The following is a 20,363-nucleotide window of genomic DNA, read 5'->3' as shown; positions in this document are numbered from 1 at the left end:
GTCCCCATGCCAATTGTTGACAAGACTCTTTTCCCTTCTCTTCCCCTTCTGGGACACCAATGAGTCTTAAATTTGGACATTTTATTTTATCGATCATATCCCTGAGATCCATTTCAATTTTTTTTTATTTTTTTCCCCATTCTTTCTTTTTTTCTTTCATTTTCTGTTCTGTGGTCCTCTAGGACACTGAGTCGTTGTTCAACTTCTTCTAATCTTGTATTGTGAGTATCCAGAGTCTTTTTAATTTGGCCAAAAGTTTCTTTTATTTCCATAAGATCTTCTATTTTTTTATTTACTCTTGCAATTTCTTCTTTATGCTCTTCTAGGGTCTTCTTTATGTCCTTTATATCCTGTGCCATGTTCTTCTTCATGTCCTTTATATCCTGTGCCATGCTCTCGTTCTTTGATTGTAGTCCTTTGATTAATTGTGCCAAGTACTGTGTCTCTTCTGATATTTTGATTTGGGTGTTTGGGATTGGGTTCTCCATAGTATCTGGTTTTATCATATGCTTTAAGATTTTCTGTTGTTGTTGGCCTCTTGGCATTTGCTTTGCTTGATAGGGTTCTTTCAAGTTGTAAAAAATACCAATCTAATTTTTCAGATCTACAACTTGGTGGTGTACACTTTCTCTAACTAACCAGCAGATGGTGTCTGCTAGTCACCTATTCCCCTCAAGTCAGTTCTCTTCAACTTTGTCTTTGTGGTGTGTGGGGAAATGATTCTTGTGGGGTTCAACTGGTGAACTTTGTTTGGGTGTGTTGTTGATGCTGTCTACCCTTTAATAATCAAACCTCCCAGGTGTTCCCGGAGATTCAAGGCTGTTGCAAGAGTCTAAGCCTTCATTTCAGTTTTGCCCCAGATTTTCTCTGCTGCTGACCCACAAGTCGCTGGCATTGATGTAGTGTCCCTGGGTTTTCCAAGCGGGCCCCCCTTCTCAGCTGTGATCTTCCAGGACCTCTGCTGAGGGAAGGCTGTGCTACGTCACAAGCGTGCACCATCCCTCAAGGGAAGCCTTGGACTGCCAGGCCATGCAGGGGTGCTCCCAGCCTGATGCAAAGATGGCTGAATGGGCCATCTCAACCCCCTCCCTTTTTGCACAGCTCCGCCTTCCCAGCTCCAGGACAACTAGCTGTGTATGCACCCAAGGTCACTGTCCACAGTCAATATTGTGGCGTGTGTGCAGTGCCATGGGATACACTCCCCATCACACTGGGTTTCCTGGCATGGCTCTGGGCTGTGGGTCCGGCCCCGGGCAGGAGTGTCTCCAGCCCACCAGGGAGCCGGCTGCAAGCAGCATGGTTTCTTTCTCCTTTTGGCTCTCCCCTCTGCCCCCCAACCCTGAAGGAATCAGCAGCGCTCTATCCTCCATGCCAGACACCGAGAGGTTAGCACAGCCTGCTCCTGCCGTGCTTCACTGTGTGTTTCTCACCATCATAACTGCAGCTGCTCCTGGGTTTTTTTTTTTTTCTTTTTAAAAGAATTAGTCCATCTCCAAATGCCAACCCCCAGTTTCCCCACACCGTAGCATGGCCGCGGGACTTTCAGCTGACTTACTCACTTGTTTCAGAATGCAGACTCCTGGTTTCACTAAATGCACGGTCCCTGTGATTTTAGCAGTCCTTGTCCAGCTGGTGCATCGCTGAAACTGGTGTTCTGGGTCACTTTCTGGTTTTTATCTAGTATTTTTCATGGAGGTGATTTTTTGCCATGTCTCACCTAGCTGCCATCTTAGGTTCTCCCTTTTACTATATATTTTTGAATATTTTTTAGCAATTGCCCTGAGGATTGACATTTTAACTTACAACAATCTAATTTGTATTAATGCCAACTTTCAATAGTATACAAAATCTTTACTTCTATATAGCACCATTCCTTTGTCTCTTCTTTGTGCTTCTGTTGTCACACAAATTACATTTTTTATAAATTATATGACCTCAATACTGATTTGTAATTATTGCTTTATGCAGGCAAAAAATAAAATAAAATTATACAACCTTTACAAACTGCACCTTTACCACTGTTCACTATTTCTTCATATGGACTTCAGTTACTGTCTAATGTCCTCTCATTTCATCCTGAAGGACTTTCTGTAGTGTTTTTTGGAGGGCATGTGTACTACTGAAAAAGTCCCTCAGTTTTCGTTTACCTGGGAAGTCTTAATTGCTCCTTCACTTTGGAAAGATAGTTTTGTTGAGTGAGTTTTGAGTTAGGTCAAATAAAGACAAACTTTGCAAGGTGGATAATCCAAGGAACCACCAGAAATGTCTAGTAATGACAATTCTCTGAGGATGGAGCTACTGGTTTTCACTGTCATTTCAGGCTGTTAGTCTTTAAGGCTACCACAGATCTGGGAAGGTGGAAATGATGATATTGCAAGTTAAAACAACATAAAGCTTGCTAGTCTTATTGAGTCTCAGCTGTTTCTCTTGAACATAAATTCTCACAACCCTTTGCTTAATTTCCATAGTAATGGAAATATTGATTTTGACAATTTTTGCCAGTTTTCTATTGCATTAATAGAGAAGAGGATTTTTTAGGTCTTTATTCCCCTATTCCAGATTATATCACTCTGCATATTTTACTTGTGAAGAAACTGCCTAACTATTTCTGAAGTGGTTATGCCATTTTACATTCCCACCAGCAGTATATGAGAGTTCCACTTCCTCCCATCACTACCAAATGTGTAGCCAGTCTTTTTAAATTTAGCCATTCTAATGGTGTATAGACATACCTAATGATGTATGATGTTGAGTATTTTTTCATATACTTATTTTTCATTTGTATAGCTTCTTTGGTGAAGTGCTCAAATCTTTTGTCTTTTTAAAATTGTGTTGTTTATTTCTAGTTATTAAGTTTTGAGAGTTCTTGATGTATTCTGAATTCAAGTCCTCTGTCACATATATGATTAACAAGTATGTTTTTCCAGTTTTTGATTGGCCTTTTCATTCTCTTAACAGTGCCTTTCAAAGAGTGAAAGCTTTTAATTTTGATAAAGTTCAATTTATCAACTGTTGTTTTACGGGTCATAGTTTTGGTAATATATTCAGAAATCTTTGCTTGACCCATGATCATGAAGATATTCTCCTATGTGCTTTTCTAAAAATTCTATAGTTTTAGGTTTTACTTTCAGGTCTATATCCTTTTTGAGTAACTTTTTCTATTTGGTCAGAATTATGGGTAGTTCATTTTCTTTATATGTATATACTATTGGTCCAGCAATATTACTTGAATAGACTATACTTTCTTAAATTCCCTTTAAAGCCCTTGTTGAAAATCATTGTCCAAATACATATGTGTCTATTTCTTGATTTCTACATTGTTCTATTGATATATTTGTCTACCTTTTTGTATATACCATGTTGTCTTGATTAATGTATTTTTATGTCTTTAAATCAAGTAGTGTTAGTCTTCCAACATTGTTCTTTTATTAAAACTTTGAGAACTTTTTATTCTCATATGAATTTTAGAGTTTGTCAATTTTTACAAAAAAAAAAAAAAAACTTTTGGTATTTTGATTGGAATTGCATTAAATCTAGAGATCAATTTGGGAAGAATTGACATCTTAATAACAGTAAGCCAGCCCATGAACACAGTATATCTCTACATTAATTTAGATTTTCTTTAATTTCTCCAAATAATGTTTGTAGTTTTCAATGCAGTCTTTCACATTTTTATCATATTTATCCCTAATTATTTCATAATTTTAGTGCTACTATAAATGGTATTTTTACTTTCAATTTATGAATTATTTATTGCTAGTATGCAGAAATATGATTGAATTTGCGTATCTCCCTACTTCCTGCAAATATGCTAACTCACCTAATAGTAATAGTAGCTTTTTTGTAGATTCCCTCATATTTCCCTACCCAGATAGTTTAATTCATTTCCAATCAATCTAGATTCCTTTTCTTGGCCTATTACACTGGCTAGAACCATTGATAAAATGTTAAGTTGAAATGAGGAGAGCAGACATCTTAGTCTTGTTCCCGATTTTTAATTTAATTACACTGCAGTAGAGAATGTACTTTTTAGAAATTGAATCCTCTTAAATTTTTTTGAAATGTGTTTTATTACTGAGAATATGCTCTACCTTGGTAAAAATTTGTGTGCTCTTCTGAAGAATGCATATTCACCAGCTGTTGGTTAAAGTGTTCTACAAATGTTAACTGTATCATGTCTGCTGATACTGTTGTTCAAATCTTCTACATTCTTACTAATATTCTGACTATTGTTCTATAAATTATTGAAAGAGGATATTAACATTTGATTATAATTGTAGATTTGTTTATTTCTCCTTTCAGTTCAATAAGTTTTTGAAGCTCCATTAGGTTCATAAATATTTATGATTGTTACATCCTTTGACAAATTGATCCTTTGTCATTATGAAATGATGTTTGTTATCCCTGGTAAAATTCTTTTCTCTGAAATCTTCTTTGTCTTTTATTAACATAAGCACTTCAACTTTCTTTTGATCAGTGCTAGCATTGCACATATTTTTCCATTTATTTCTCTTTAACTTTACTTTCATGTTTACATTTAAAGTGTATTTCTTAGATGAAGCTTACAGTTGGATTGTGCTTTTTTATCCTATCTGGCAATATCTACCATTTAATTGGGTTACTTAGAAAAATTACATTGCATATAATTGTTTATGTGATTAGGTTTAAATCTGTCATTTCACTATTTGTTTTCAATTTGTCCCTTCTGTTTTTTATTTCCTTTTACTTATTCTTTTTCTTCATTCTTTTGGATTTAATGAACAATGGTTATGATTTAATTTCATTTTCCTTGTAGGTTTACTAGGTTTATTTTTTAGTTATTTTAATGGTTGCTTTGGGGTTTGTAGTATGCAAGTTTAACTTACGGAAATCCACCTTCAACTGATTTTTTATGATTCATATGTAAAATAAACTTCTATTATATAACTTCTATTTCTCCTCTCCCATAATTTGTCCTATTTTTGTCTTACATTTTACTTTTTACATATGTTATAAGCTCCATACTATATCATTATTATTTTTGCTTAAACAGTTATCTTTTAATGATTCCTGAGGATTCAATCATGTCCCCAACAACAGGCAAGCTTAGGTCCTAACTGCTGGTCTTGTGGACGTGTACCTGCTTGTAAACGGGACATTTGAAGTTGTTATAAATTAAGGCATGACCAAAGAGAATGTGAGAAGCCCTTAATCCAATATGGCTGAAGCCCTTATAAGCACAGGAAACGGAACACAGAGGGAGAAGCCATAGGGAGCAGCCAGAAGCTGGAAGTCAATGGAACACAGAAGAGAAAGGAGATGTTGCATGTGTATTGCCATGTGATGGAAAAGCAAAGGAAGCCCAAAGTTTGCCAGCCAGATGGAAGATACCAGCCCTTGAGAAGAAACAAGCCTGTTGGCTCAGAAACCATGAGCCAATAAATTCCTATTGGTAAGCCAACTCATTGTATGTTACTTGTTTTAGCAGTTTGGAAACTAAAACAATCATACTTAAATATTTTTTAAAAACTTTAATATTTAACCACATAGTTACTGGTCCCAATGTTTGTTACTCCTTTGTGAAACTTTGTATTTCCATCTGGTATCACTTTTTTTCTACCTGAAGGACTGCTTTCAATATTCCTTATAATGACAGTTTTGTGGGGATGAATTTTTTCAGCTTTGTATGTCTAAAAATGTATTCACTTAGAATTCATTCTTGAAAGAATTTTCACTTGGTGTAGCCAAAACAATCTTGAAAAAAGTAGAAGAAAATGAGAAGGCCCACACTTCCTGACGGCAAAACTTACTACTAAACTACATTAATCATGCAGTGTGGTACTGGCATCAGGGTGGATGTATAGATCAATGTAATAGAAATGGGAGTCTAACGACTGTACATAGATGGTCAATTAATTTTTGACAAGGATGGTATCAAAACAGACCCATGAATTCCAGAGGACAGGCAGGATAAATGCAAAAGCAAATAAATAAAAACAACAACAATAAAAACATTTAGTCCGACAAATCAAAACTAAAGAGAAAATCTTGAAGAAAGGCAAAGAAAGGACACAGTATATAGAGAAACAGAAATGTGAATTATTTCAGATTACTCTATCAAAATTGCAGGATACAGCTAAGTGTATATTTTGAGTTCTTCTTTAATCCATAAGATTGTGAAGAATGTGTGATGATCAGAGAATGTGGTCTGTGATATCATTTTTTAAAATCCTTTTGAGGCTTCCTTTATGGAAGTCTTCCTTTTGTATATGTTCCAATGTGCCTTAGAAAGGCAGAGCCTCTATTTTCTAGGTGCAGAATTATACATCTATCTTTAAGATAAAACTTATTGTTTTTCTTCCTTTCCCATCAGTTTTTTGAGAGGTTGGTTATAATTTCTCTCTCTAGTTATAGATTTCTTGATTTATTCTTGTATTTCTCTAAATTTTTTGAGTTATTAATTGCAAGGCTATGTTTTGGGGAACATTGAAAATGCATTATGGTTTTGAAAAACAAATAATGAACTATATCAGAGCTCAAAAAAATGTAAAGCTTTTCTATTTATTTTGTAAATCTATCATAACATTGTTATAAAATGACCAATAAGTCATAATAAAGAAAAGCACACCACTTGTGACTATAAGCTTGAAATGCTATTACAATATAATAAAACATTTAAATAAAAATACTCCATGCCAGGTAAATTTTATTCCAGGAATCCAAGAATGTTTCACTATTTAGGATTAATCATTAATAAAATGTATCACATTTATCAGTTAAAATCTATCTAAAAATAAAAACTTCTAGAAAGAGTTCAATTTCACTAATAATAAAAGGAATTTAAATTTCAATAAGAATGTGTTAATTGTATAACTATTTAGAAGGCAGTTCAACAATATATACTAAAAGTCTTTAAAAGTTCATATCATTTAGCACAAATATTTCATTTCTCATGAATTATTAAGGAAATAAAATTCAATTTTATTGAATCATATATTTTTTACAAAGTATATTTATACATATTTATTTTAATGGAAAAAGCAGGAACAGCCTGATTTTTTAATAATAAGGAATTGGGCTAGAAGAACTATTATATGTTTTTACAGTAACATAAAATGCAGTCACTAAATTTATGGTATAAATTAAAATTTAAAGATTTTTGGTAAATGTTTATGGGTGTAGAGTGCTGATAAGAAGTGAAATTAAGAGTTAGGTGTCTCTTACTAGGGAAATAAATTTAGAGAGATAAATGCAATATATGGCAAAGTATTGGATAAAACTGATCAGTTGGAAATTGGAAAAAGAACATTAAATTAAACAAATTATGTGTTTAATAGATTTAAATGATATAGTAATATGGTTACAAATACTGGAAAATGTTTTCTATTATAAGCTGGTAGAAACAAGCTATGCTAAATTTACAAATTTTTGACCCCATACCTTACCCCTAAGCTAAAGAAAGACACAGACAACATAAAGAAGTGAATGCTGCTGAGTATTACCTTGAGCACAGAGTAGAAGTGAGCTAGGAAAAGTGAAACAGAGGATACAGTTATTCCAGATTGTCCCCTTCTTGCTAATGGCATTATAATGAATAAAACCACTTTAAAAAGAAGTAAATCACATTCAGGGACAGAGTCATGTGTTCTGAAGATCTCTGTCTTAGGGGGAGAATTGAGATGGCATTCCAAAGGGATATAAAGGAGGACTCAAAAATAAAACCATCAGTGAAGGGGCTGGGTATGACATAAGCACATTTGGCTGAATCCACATTCCTTCCCATCCCACCCATTCCACTCCTGCTGCCATCACTGCCTCTGGAAGGCAGGGTGGCTTCTGATTTTGGTTTGGGTTTGTGCAATTGCTTTCCCTTCCCTTCCTCTTGCCAAAGAGAGTGGAGCCTGATAAGAGGGAGTAGGCAACAGGAGTCATCAAATACTAAGTGAGGGGAAAACATGGGAAATAAAACAAGGCAGCAAGATAGTGAGGAGAAGAGGTGCATTTTAAATTAATCTGGTAAGGGGAGTTGACATTTATGTAGGGGAATAAAGAGATCAGAAAGAAATATTAAGATGTCATTAGAACTGAAACCTGAATGAATAAAGTCTATTCTTTATTTTTATATAATGAAAACAATGGACATAAAACTATGGCAATATGGCACACATATGGTAAATTTGTACATTTATATGCACATAAAGAGAAAAAAGGATGATGAAGCAAGAGAGACAGAAAGGTGGCAATATCTCTGAATAGTGTGGAATCAAAGGTGATTTTATTTTCTTTTTAATGTTTGTATTTGTTTCTCAAATTTCCTACAAAAAGTATATAATATTTTTATAATGAGGAAATGTGGTTTTATAAAATGTTATAAACATTGATTTTATATGTTTAATTTATAAAATATAACAGAAATTGTTATAGTAGAGAATAAAAAGCAAATAAAATTAACAAGTGCCTAGAACCAGAGTGCTTTTACTACAGATTTAATTAAAAAAAATTTGTGCAGCTGCTCATTTATGTTATTAAACAGTAAAATATTCCTATGCCAGACAAGTCCTAAAACCCAGAGAAAACAGCCTCTTTAAGAACAACAACCAGACTCAGCCTCTTCCCAGTAATGTCAGCACCCTTTACAATGCGAACCAGTTAGGGTGGTCACTGCCAAGACACCCCTGAGGACTGAGAAAGTGATTGAGAGGAAGGAGTAGCAACAAAGATAGGATTTAACATAGGATTACGAATAATGAATCTTTATATATTACATATATATGTTTTAGATGCTAGGATATTAAAATAGCTAGAAGGAAGTAACTGAGATGGTGAAACTGTAACCCATAACATCCTTTGAAATTTGCTTTATAACTACTCATTAAATCATACTTTGAAAGTTTTCACCTTTCTGTATATATGTTATATTTCACAATAAGGAAATAACTGAAACTGTGGAACTGTAACCCATAACATTCTTTGAAATTTGCTCTCTACTTGTTAAATCATACTTTGAAAGTTATCATTGTCATGTATATAGCTTAAATTTCACAATAAAATATACATTAAAAACTAAAATACATGCTGTACAGGTAACATTATATATAACAGTACATACATGTTAAACATTTATGTTACTAAACTTTTTTTTTTTTGCAAAAGAAGGAATTTATTGGCTCACATAACTCAAAAGCAATTGATTCAGACATAGTTGGATTCAGGTGCTCACCTGATACCATCAATAAAATCTCATTCTTCTTCTCTCTGTTTTCTTTGTCTGACTCTTCACTAGTGATGACAGTGATGGTCAAGTGCAGCCCAGGCCTGTATGCCACCACATAAGCAACTCCACTAGAAAGCAAGAATACCTCTATTCACATAATTCCAGCAAAAGTTCTCTGGCTGACTTTCATGGGATCAACTTCATTTACATGCCGGTTCCTGAAACCCATCATTGTGGCCTGAGAAGTTGAATTGGCTGATTTGCCGGTCACAAGATTACTGCTGGAGATGGGAAGGATGGTTGAGTAAGACTGTGAACTGCACAATTCCAGCTGACAGGGTGATACAGTCCCTGCTGGGCAAGTCTTGTGCTTCGCTGCTGAACAGGGACTTCATCTCCCTTGAGGCAGCTGTGCATTTTTTTTTTTTTCATTTTAATTGAGATTGTTCAGATACCATACAGTTATCCAAAGATCCAAAGTGTACAATCACTTGCCCCTGGGTACCCTCATACAGCTGTGCATCCATCACACTTAATTTTTGTTCAATTTTTAGAAACTTTTCTTTACTCCAGACAAGAAATAAAGTGAAAGATGAAAAAAGAAAAAAAGAAAAGGAAACTCTAAACCTCCCCTATCCCTAACCAACCCCCCTCAATTGTTGACTCCTAGTATTGATATAGTACGTTTGTTACTATTTATGAAAAAATGTTGAAATACTGCTAACTGTAGTATATAGTTTGTAATAGGTATATAGTTCTTCCCTATTTGCCCCTCTATTATTAACTTCTAATTGTATTGTCATATGTTTGTTCTGGTTCATGAAGTGATTTCTAGTATTTGTACAGTTGATCATGGACATTGCCCACCATAGGATTCAGTTTTATACATTTCCATCTTTTGACCTCCAACTTTCCTTCTGGTGATATATATGACTCTGAGCTTCCCCTTTCCACCTCATTCACACACCATTCGGCGCTGTTAGTTATTCTCACATCTTGCTACCAACACCCCTGTTCATTTCCAAACATTTAAGTTCATCCTTATTGAACATTCTGCTCATACTAAGCAAGAGCACCTACATTTCTTCCACAAGGCAGGAGGGAGAGTCAAAGAAGGTAGAGAGGCAAAAGAAAGAGGAAACAAAAAAATGACAGCTAAGAAGCAGCAAAAGGAAAAATAACCTTAAATCAAAGTAGAATAAAGAATCAGACAATACCACCAATGTCAAGTGTCTAACATGCCTCCCCTCTCCCCCCCTCTTATCTGCATTCACCTTGGTATATCACCTTTGTTACATTAAAGGAAGCATAATACAATGATTCTATTAGTTACAGTCTCTAGTTTATGCTGATTGCATCCCTCCCCCAATGCCTCCCCATTTTTAACACCTTGCAACATTGACATTTGCTTGTTCTCCCTCGTAAAAGAACATATTTGTACATTTTATCACAATTGTTGAATACTCTAGATTTCACCAAGTTACATAGTCCCAGTCATTATCTTTCCTCCTTTCTTGTGGTGTCTCACATGCTCCCCATCTTCCTCTCTCAACCATATTCATAGTTACCTTTGTTCAGTGTACTTACATTGTTGTGCTACCATCTCCCAAAATTGTGTTCCAAACCACACACTCCTGTCTTCTATCATCCTGTAGTGCTCCTTTTAGTATTTCCTGTAGGGCAGGTGTCTTGTTCACAAAGTCTCTCATTGTCTGCTTGTCAGAAAATATTTTGAGCTCTCCCTCATATTTGAAGGACAGCTTTGCTGGATACAGGATTCTTGGTTGGTGGTTTTTCTCTTTCAGTATCTTAAATATATCACACCACTTCCTTCTTGCCTCCATGGTTTCTGCTGAGAGATTCGCACATAGTCTTATTAAGCTTCCTTTGTATGTAATGGATCACTTTTCTCTTGCTGCTTTCAGGATTCTCTTTTTGTCTTTGACATTCGATAATCTGATTATTAAGTGTCTTGGCGTAGGCCTATTCATATCTCTTCTGTTTGGAGTACGCTGCACTTCTTGGATCTGTAATTTTATGTCTTTCATAAGAGATGGGAAATTTTCATTAATTATTTCCTCTATTATTGCTTCTGCCCCCTTTCTCTTCTCTTCTCCTTCTGGGACACCAATGATACATACATTATTGTACTTTGTTTCATCCTTGAGTTCCCGGAGACGTTGCTCATATTTTTTCATTCTTTTCTCCATCTGCTCCTTTGCATGTAGGCTTTCAGGTGTTTTGTTCTCCAGTTCCTAAGTGTTTTCTTCTGCCTCTTGAGATCTGCTGTTGTATGTTTCCATTGTGTCTTTCATCTCTTGTGTTGTGCCTTTCATTTCCATAGATTCTACTAGTAGGTTTTTTGAACTTTTGATTTCTGCCGTATACATGTCCAGTGCTTCCTTTACAGCCTCTATCTCTTTTGCAATATCTTCTCTAAACTTTTTGAATTGATTTAGCATTAGTTGTTTAAATTCCTGTATCTCAGTTGAAGTGTACATTTGTTCCTTTGACTGGGCCATAACTTTGTTTTTCTTAGTGTAGGTTGTAATTTTCTGTTGTCTAGGCATGGTTTCCTTGGTTATCCAAATCAGGTTTTCCCAGACCAGAACAGGCTCAAGTCCCAGAGGGAAGAAATATTCAGTATCTGGTTTCCCTGCGGGTGTGTCTTAGAAAATTGCTCCACCCTTTGATGCCTTGGGTCACTGTGCTTTTCTGCCCAGCAGGTGATGCCTGTTAGCCTATAATTCTTGACTGGTGTGAGGAGGTATGGCCGTGTTCCCCCAGGCTCTGGGGTCTGGTTCTGAATGGAAAGGGCCCCACCCCTTTCCTCCTAGAGAAGACAGAGCCCTCAGGTGGAGGTCATTAGCATTTCAATGGTCTCGCTCTCTGCTTGTGGTGACTCCACCCTTCCCAGAGTCACAGCCCTGGAAACTGAAAATGACTGGGGCTTTCTCCACTGAGCCAAAAAAGAAACAGATAGTCCCCTTCAGACCGAGTCCAAGGCAACCCTCCGGCTCTCCCAGGTCAGTCGTCACCCAAAGCCTCTGTCTGTTTTTTGGGGCTGCGTACCTGTAGTGAGCAGTTCACACTTGCTACTTAAAACCCCAGTTGGAGCTCAGCTGAGCTGTATTCGCTTGCTGGGAGAGAGCTTCTCTGTGGTACCATGAGGCTCCGCAGCTCGGGCTATGGGGGAGGGGGTCTCCCGACCTGGTTCCGCAGGTTTTACTTACAGATTTTATGCTGTGTTCTCGGGCATTCCTCCCAATTCAGGTTGGTGTATGATGAATGGATGATCTCGTTTGTCCCCCCGCAGTTATTCTGGATTATTTACTAGTTGTTTCTGGTTTTTTGTAGTTGTTCCAGGGGGACTACTTAGCTTCCACTCCCGTTACTAAAAGTATCTCTACATTTCTAGGCTTCATGTGTCATTTGCAGCTTCCTCAAAACTCCCCTAAAATTCCCATTTAATTTCTTATGCTGACCCTGATATATGGAAACCAAGATGGGGAAAGTCACAGGGATAACTGCAATAGATTAGATAGATGATAGATAGATAGATAGATAGATAGATAGATAGATAGATAGATAGATAGATATAAAGATAGATTAGATAGATAGTTTTGATCAATTCCCTGTGTTCCAAAATAAAATTTCAAGTTCTATAACAGCAGAAACTTGGTTGGTTTTGTTCTCTGCTGTATCCCAAGATTCCAGAACAGAAATTAACATATTAGTGCTCAATAAATTAATGCATGAACAAATAAAACACAGAGAACAAAATTGGTGTCCTTCTTTGCCTATTGTCAGGGCTATTTGAGAGGCTTAGGAAGAGTGTCAAATTTGAGTACTTTAAATGCAAACAATTTTTTTTTAAATTTATGTGTACATTCCTCCCAAAATTGTCATGTCAAAGAATTAAGTCAGCTTCTGAAAATGAATTGAGTTTTTCTATGCTGGAAGGGCAAAGTATGTCACTTTAAACAAAATATCTGCTTAACTCAACAACAAAAAAATCAGTTCATTCAAAAATTCTCTTTTGATATTGTCTATAGCAGTAAATCAGTATTTTCAATTTTAGGATCCATTGTTATTTGCAAAAAATAACCTTGCAGAGATGATTCATTCCAAATCACAAATGAAATATTGTTAAATTCTTTCAGCATTCATTATTTTCAATCTTCTGACTGAAAATCTAAAAACTATAAATGTGAGAAAACTACTTATAAGCAAATCATGCTGATTCTTTGGCAGAGGCCAAATGTAATAGATTTAGTAAAAAGATATGTGTCCCTTTATTAAATAAACTAAAAACAACACTCAGAAAGATGAAAAAGTTTTATTGTGATCAGTAAGTCAATTAATTTTATTTTAGTCATACTTATTGTATAAGCAAATTAGCATAGCTTTAAAATATCCCTTTACAAAACCTGATAGAATAAGAACAAAATGACAAATACAGTGACATAGTATACTAATAAAATTTTAATAGCAACATAAAATGATGCTCAGGAAAATGTAATATAAATCTTTAAATAGGATATAATTACACTGATTAGAGAAGACTGGAATATTATTTAAACGAATGGTCACAGGGACACTTTAATATCAAGTGTATAAAATTAAACCAAAGTGAAGAAGTTTAAAATTATCTGAAAAAGGTCTTCAAATAATCCAGAAAATGTAGACCCAAAGCCTCTCTTTTTCCTCAGTTAGCTAAATAAATCAAGAAAGGACAAATATTAGGAGCTGAAGTGTCCTGAAAAACATAAATGTTCAGGGAATTTTTCAACACTCAAAGAAAAATCATGTCTTCTCATTTTTATCTAAAATGCATGCAAAATTATAGTGGCCAAGAAGATCTTAGCATAGGTTCCTAAAGTCCCTGAGGTTAGCAGAGGTGGTGATTGAACCCTCTGAAATTAAATACATTATTGGAAGATGTGCAGGTCATTTTCTTAATTTAAGCCTCACAATAAACCTTTTAGATAAGACTATCATCATCCTCATTGCAGAAATGAGGAAACTGAGCCAGGGAGAAGTTAAATAGCTTCAATTAGTGAGTGGAAGAACAGGGGTTTGAAGTGATGAAATTTTACTCTAAAATCTTCACTCACGGCATCTTATTGCATTTATAAGCACAGTAGACCTACAGATCAATCTTTGACCTGGTAAGTTAAAAAGTTTTTGAATACTGAATGTTTCCATGAAAATAGCCTGATCAAGGAGAGGAGCGTGTAAAGAGGTAGCTAGTGTCAGAAAGACATTTTAGCAGGGAGCATGGCAAAATGGTTTGACTTAAACTTATGTTCACCTAAACTGATGCACTTACAGAGAAAGTTGTTTCTTGGAATTTTTTCTACTTTTCCACTATCTTAGTATTTTCTAAAGTAAACAAAACCTGCAGATCACAAAAGAATTGGAAAAATATACCAAATTTAGCATAGAAAACAAAAAAAGACTAGGTGAACTGATTTCAGTGGTTTCTCTCACGTTTCAGCACATGTCCAATCAGCTGGAGTTCTGATATCAGCATTTGCACACTGGATCCTAATTCCCCTGGTGTTTCAATCCATGTTAATACTGACATTATGTTAATACTGAGACTGTTAATATTAGCACTGGGTTAACATTAACATTATTTGCCAACATAATTGATATTGCAGTGAAATTTGAATAGTATTTTTAAAATAAATGTTCTTCAAACATAAAAAAGGAAATCGTATTAAAAATGAAATTCCACATGCAAATTGTATTGTTGCTTTGCTGGATTTTTTGATGAAATTCAATTCTGCTAGGGAACTAAAGGAAATGGGATAGATTAAACTCATGAGAAATAGTAAGCATAGACAGTAAGCAAGCTAGTAGCTTATGAAACATAAGCAAAACTCATGGAATATGTCAAGCACAGAGAATAAGTAAGCAAGTAGCTAATGAGATACAGGCAGAATTTATCAGACACGTTAAATGTAGATAGTAAGTTGGCAGCCTAAAAAGCATGTTAAACATATATGGAATAAATAGAAAATATGATGGAAGGAAGAGAGTTACTTAAAAAAAGAAGAGTTAGAAAGACCAAGTCAAGATCATGCCATTTCTAGGCTGACAACTGTTACCTCTAAATTAGGCACACCTTGGTGGTTCTTAATATGGCCCCATTCTGGCTCCATGTGTGCTCTACCCTAAACCCACAAATAAGACTCATGGTCACTCAACAGGCAAACTGGCAAGCTCACCTGTGCTATGCATCTGTGCACCTGATTGTTCCCTATAGGCAAGCATGGGTCATTGGCCTAGGTCACCTTTGATTTGGCTTCTTTGCTGAAACCTTCATGCTAGTTCTGGTGACCACACCATCAGCCAGGAAGCCTGATGGGGGCAGAGAGATACAGAGGACTTGTGAACATTGTATACTCCAGGTCTCAGCCTTCTACTGGTTTGCATTCTATCCTAAGTGTGTTAACTTATCAAATTTCTTCCTCCTTGTGTGTATTTTTTTCAGCCTTTTGTATGATCATCAGGCTTTGTTTGGCTGAAAAAGTGCTAAAATAGTGAAAAGGTTGAAGAAATTGCAAGATTTAATAAACTGTGTGATTCAAGCAATCTGTGTTGTTTGCAAACTTTCTGTTTTGTGACCTCCAAGATAGCTTGCTTGGTAGAGTACTTTGAGGCTACCACTTCATCAAGGTAACTCTCCATATGACCCACATTTTCTTTAATAAAAGAATAAATGGCTTCATATAGATCAATAAAAAATGGCATCAAAAGATTAAAATTTCCTAGTCTTGCTGTCCAAATTTTGAGATGGCATTGAACTATTAGTATAAATTGAAGGAAAAATAATTATAACTTTGCCCTGATTTATAAGTTTTAGGGTAAAAAAAAAGAGAGGCTAATAAAGTTTTTTAATAACTTTGAAAATTTTCCATAAAAATAGAAGGAAAAATTTGTCGAGATGGTATACTATAACTGAGTGGATGTTTAGAGGTAAGCTCACTTGAACTGATTCTTCTCTTCAACAGTGGGACCCAGGAATGAGTTGAAAATATAGTATATTTAGTGTATTCACATGTACATCATCATGCCAGACGCCCATTGGCTGGTATCAACATGGAATCTACTGGGAAAGTGTATTCCCTCTCATCCTTCATCCTACTTCCAAATCTCTCATATTAAATTGCTGGTTGAATTAAGAATATTTAATTTTGGGTTAAGAAATTAACTCGATTAAAAAGTAAACATTTCTGGTAGATATTTGCAGTCAACATCTTATTGTGAACTGTGTGTCCAATACTTTCTAACATCGAAGTTTGCTAGAGCAACACAAAATGTTAAGTGTTGAAAGGAAGGAAGAGAAAAGAGAACAGGGACCTGGGAAGTAGGAAGGGGAAATGAAAGCAGTGTGTTCTGAGTTGTGGATCTAAACACAAATCTGGCCTAATGCATTTTTGTATAGAATGATTCCTGAATTTAGGCAAATTCCTTTTCATGGCCACAGGACATTACTTAATTCAGTGAAAGTCCCTCGTAGCTCCCCTTTTGTATTATACTAGCCACTCCAATCCTAACTCTACCTCTGATTTCAACCACCATTCCTGGTTCAAAAATATTAGACCACATTCTGTCTTCCAAGGCAAAAGTTTCAAGTGAAACACAATCTCAGAGAATCAGCAACAGCAGGAATCTCTTTTCAAAATTTAGAATGCAAAGCTAAATCTTTGTTCTTTCAGGTTAACAGAAATGAGAACATTTCCATCTAAAAGATCTCTGCTCTTATCTAATCAACAAGTAAATACCTTAAAGAATTTATCTCAACCTATCACAGGATTACTAGTCAAGAAGCAATAGCATTCACAGCCTATTAATTAATGTAACTCATGATGTCATCAAAATATAACAGATATAAAGTAGATACTAAACCATCCATATAGCAAGATGAAGACAATTAGTGGAGCTTCTTATTCATGGAGAAACAATACTTGAGCGGCAATTTGATAAAAGAAAGTTTGCGGAAAACTTCTAAGAGAAGCAAAACAATGGGTCAATGGACTTTCCTCCTTCATTTGTTAATGCATTTAACACATCTTCACTGAGCTTCAATTACATTCCAGGTTCAGTGTTAGGCCCTAGAGATTCAGTGGGAATATGATTTGCATTCTCATTGAGTCTGTCTAAATAACTCAAAGTTGCCCTTCACTAATCACCGCATTCTTTCTTCATTGTTTTTCTAAATATCCCATTGGCACTTTGCTTTATGCTGTAGCACATTTTGTTACAATACAATCTTAGGGAACAGTAAGAAAAGAGCTGTAAAAAAGTTTGAGTTTCTGATATGTCCTGAGTGATGCATTCCCTCATGCTATTGACCAAAGGAAAAAAAAAATTGATTCAATTTAAAGCAAAGTTTCTCAAATTTTAATGTGCTTACCAATCCCTGGGACCTTGTTGAGATTCAGATTCTAATTCAATCAGTCTAGACTGAGGCCAAGATTGCATTTTTAATACACTACAAGGTGATGGTAAAGCTGCCGATACATGAACCACACTTATGGTAGGGAGACTGGGGTCTAGAGCATTTTCTATTTTTTTATACAACTGCCAGTTGATGTAAAACATGGCCAGAATATTATATTCTTGCCTTCTAGCCTCTATTCCAATTATATTCATTCAACAAATCTTACAATCATCTTCCATGAGCTGTGCACTCTATACTCTGCTGGACTGTGAGAAAATAGAAATAAGAATCCCACTCAGTTCCTTACATTGAGGAAACCAGTGTCCAGAGAGGAGAACTAACATATAAACAAATAAGTGTATAGAGTATCATTACAAAAGTGTTCAAAAGTATTATTTTACCATTCACATTCCTGCCCCTTCTCATCCTCCTTTAAGGAAATACCTGAATTTTCTTGGTTTGCCTACTCAACAACTTGGCTTTTTTTACCTTAGTCTACACATAACGGAAAATTGATCCAGCACATACAAGTAAAAGGAGACAAGAGTTCTAGAGCACGCCGAAGATTAGAGATCTTTAACAGAGGGATAGTGAACTAAAAGAGAGTCTGGCAAAGCTGTTAGCTTATGAACAACAACAACAACAAGAACAAAAAAAAAAAAAAAACAGAAAAATGGTGGGTAAAGGGAAAAATAGGTGCTCAAGAAGAAATTTGGGACAATTTGAAATACCCAATTATGTAATTCCTATGTTGACATCTTAAGCAATTTATAGATGAACTTAGACTACTTTTCAAGAATTTCCCAATTTATATCTTTACAGTTTGGAGCTAACACTATGATTTATCCTAGCTTTTCTCCAGTCACAATTAAACTGTTGAAATTGACACTCTCCCTCAGGTCAGGTTTTGGGGATGGTTATTTTTTCCTCTTTATACTCATTCATTTGTTTACCATCCCTCTCTAATTGTTAGATGCAATCAATTCTCCTCATACGGTTTTAAAATGTATTCTTCAGACATAAATGCATTTACTTTTGAATCCTCCCTCACAAAAATAGTCATTCTGATTTTTTGAATAAATTTTACAGTCATTTTCAGCATCATTCGCCAATTTGAAACTCCTTAATTACATTCAATATTTAGAACCAAATATAGCATTGCATCTGAGGATTTGTAAAATAGATGCATGAATTTCCTTGATTCAGAATAAAGTTCACTAAAAAATAACTTGATTTTTAAAATAAGCTTTTACTATTCCAAATCCAAACTTGGTCCTGGGGATAAAACGCAAGCTGAAGAAACAGGACAGCTTTAGTCTGCCACAAAGTATCCAGTGACACTGGCCAGGTGTAGGAAGTGGGAGGGGAAGGAGGAAGGAATAGGGATGGAGAGGTGCGCTGTACTCACTTGGACTGGCAATCTCATCGTCTTTGCTAATGAACAGGATTGTGTAACCTCAGTTGGGGCCCTCCTGTGTTGTGGTAATTTCTTTTCTTAAATAGCAAAATATTCCTCATGGCTGTGCTCTGATTCTAGCAGCTTCTTTTTCATTACTGATTATGTCCTAGGTTTCACAGCTATATGTCTCTACTGTTTGATATGCCACTCAGACTCATGAAACAGAGAAGTTAGTCATCTGAAACATCCTATTGTTCCCCTTTGCAAAAATCCTTGGAGCATGGTATGGAGAAAATAAGATACAATTGAAGTCAAATAAGCTACATCAATTTCTACCCATGGGACACCAAAGTTCAGTTTTCTAAGTCTGTCTCTAGAGCAACACTAGACCAGTGCTCCTCAAACTTTAATGTGCATAGAAATCATATGGTAATCCTGTTGAATGCATATTCTATTTCAATGGCTGCGGGACAGGACTGAGATTTACATTTCTAACAAGCTCCTGGTGATGACAGTGCTTTTGTTTGAGGACCACATTCTGGGTAACAAGGGGCTAAAGACTTACAACTTCAGTCTCTTGAGAAAGCTGTGAAATCTCATGGAAAGGAAACTATAGGGTAAACTTGAGATGCTACTATGACTTACCCTTACAGGTGGGTCAAGAGGAAAACTGATGTTGAGCTTTTCACTGGGCTAAGATCTAGGGCCATGCAGGACTGAGCAATTCTTAAGACCTGCTGGAGCACATGACAGGCCATGACAGGGAGATACTCAGAAAATGGGCTGAGTCTTTTATCACAGGAGAACCACCACTGAGAACAAATCCTGGCAACCACTGCCATCAGAGCATCTGCTGCTGCTACCAGAAACGGCCCTTATTAGGGGAACTTCTGGGAACCATCTCTGAGAAGCCAACAAAAGACCAAGAAGTGGAGAAGTTAGGAGGACCAAATACTTAGGGTATTCTTTGGGGAGGCCTAATTTCTCATAAATGTTGGCTTCTTCCTTTATGCACCTAAAAGCAGAGTGGGGAATGCTAGATTTTTATTTAAGGGCTAAGTAAGAGCAGATCAGAGTTTCCTGCCAAATACTCAATAGGATTAGATACCTAAAAAATTTTTGCATGGGCCAAGGAATACTCACCCAGTGACAGAAACTCAGCCAATAATAGAGATACCCCAACTGTGTTAGTTTCCTGGGGCTGCTGTAACAAATTACCACAAACTGGGTGGCTTAAAACAACTGAACTTTATTCTCTTGGAATATGTAGGCCAGAAATCTGAAATCAAGGTGTTAGCATGGCCACCCTCCCTCCA

This window comes from Choloepus didactylus, chromosome 3, assembly GCF_015220235.1.
Source record: "Choloepus didactylus isolate mChoDid1 chromosome 3, mChoDid1.pri, whole genome shotgun sequence".
Taxonomy (NCBI): domain Eukaryota; kingdom Metazoa; phylum Chordata; class Mammalia; order Pilosa; family Megalonychidae; genus Choloepus; species Choloepus didactylus.
The sequence above is the reverse complement of the archived record's forward strand: the minus strand, read 5'-3'. Positions refer to the sequence as shown.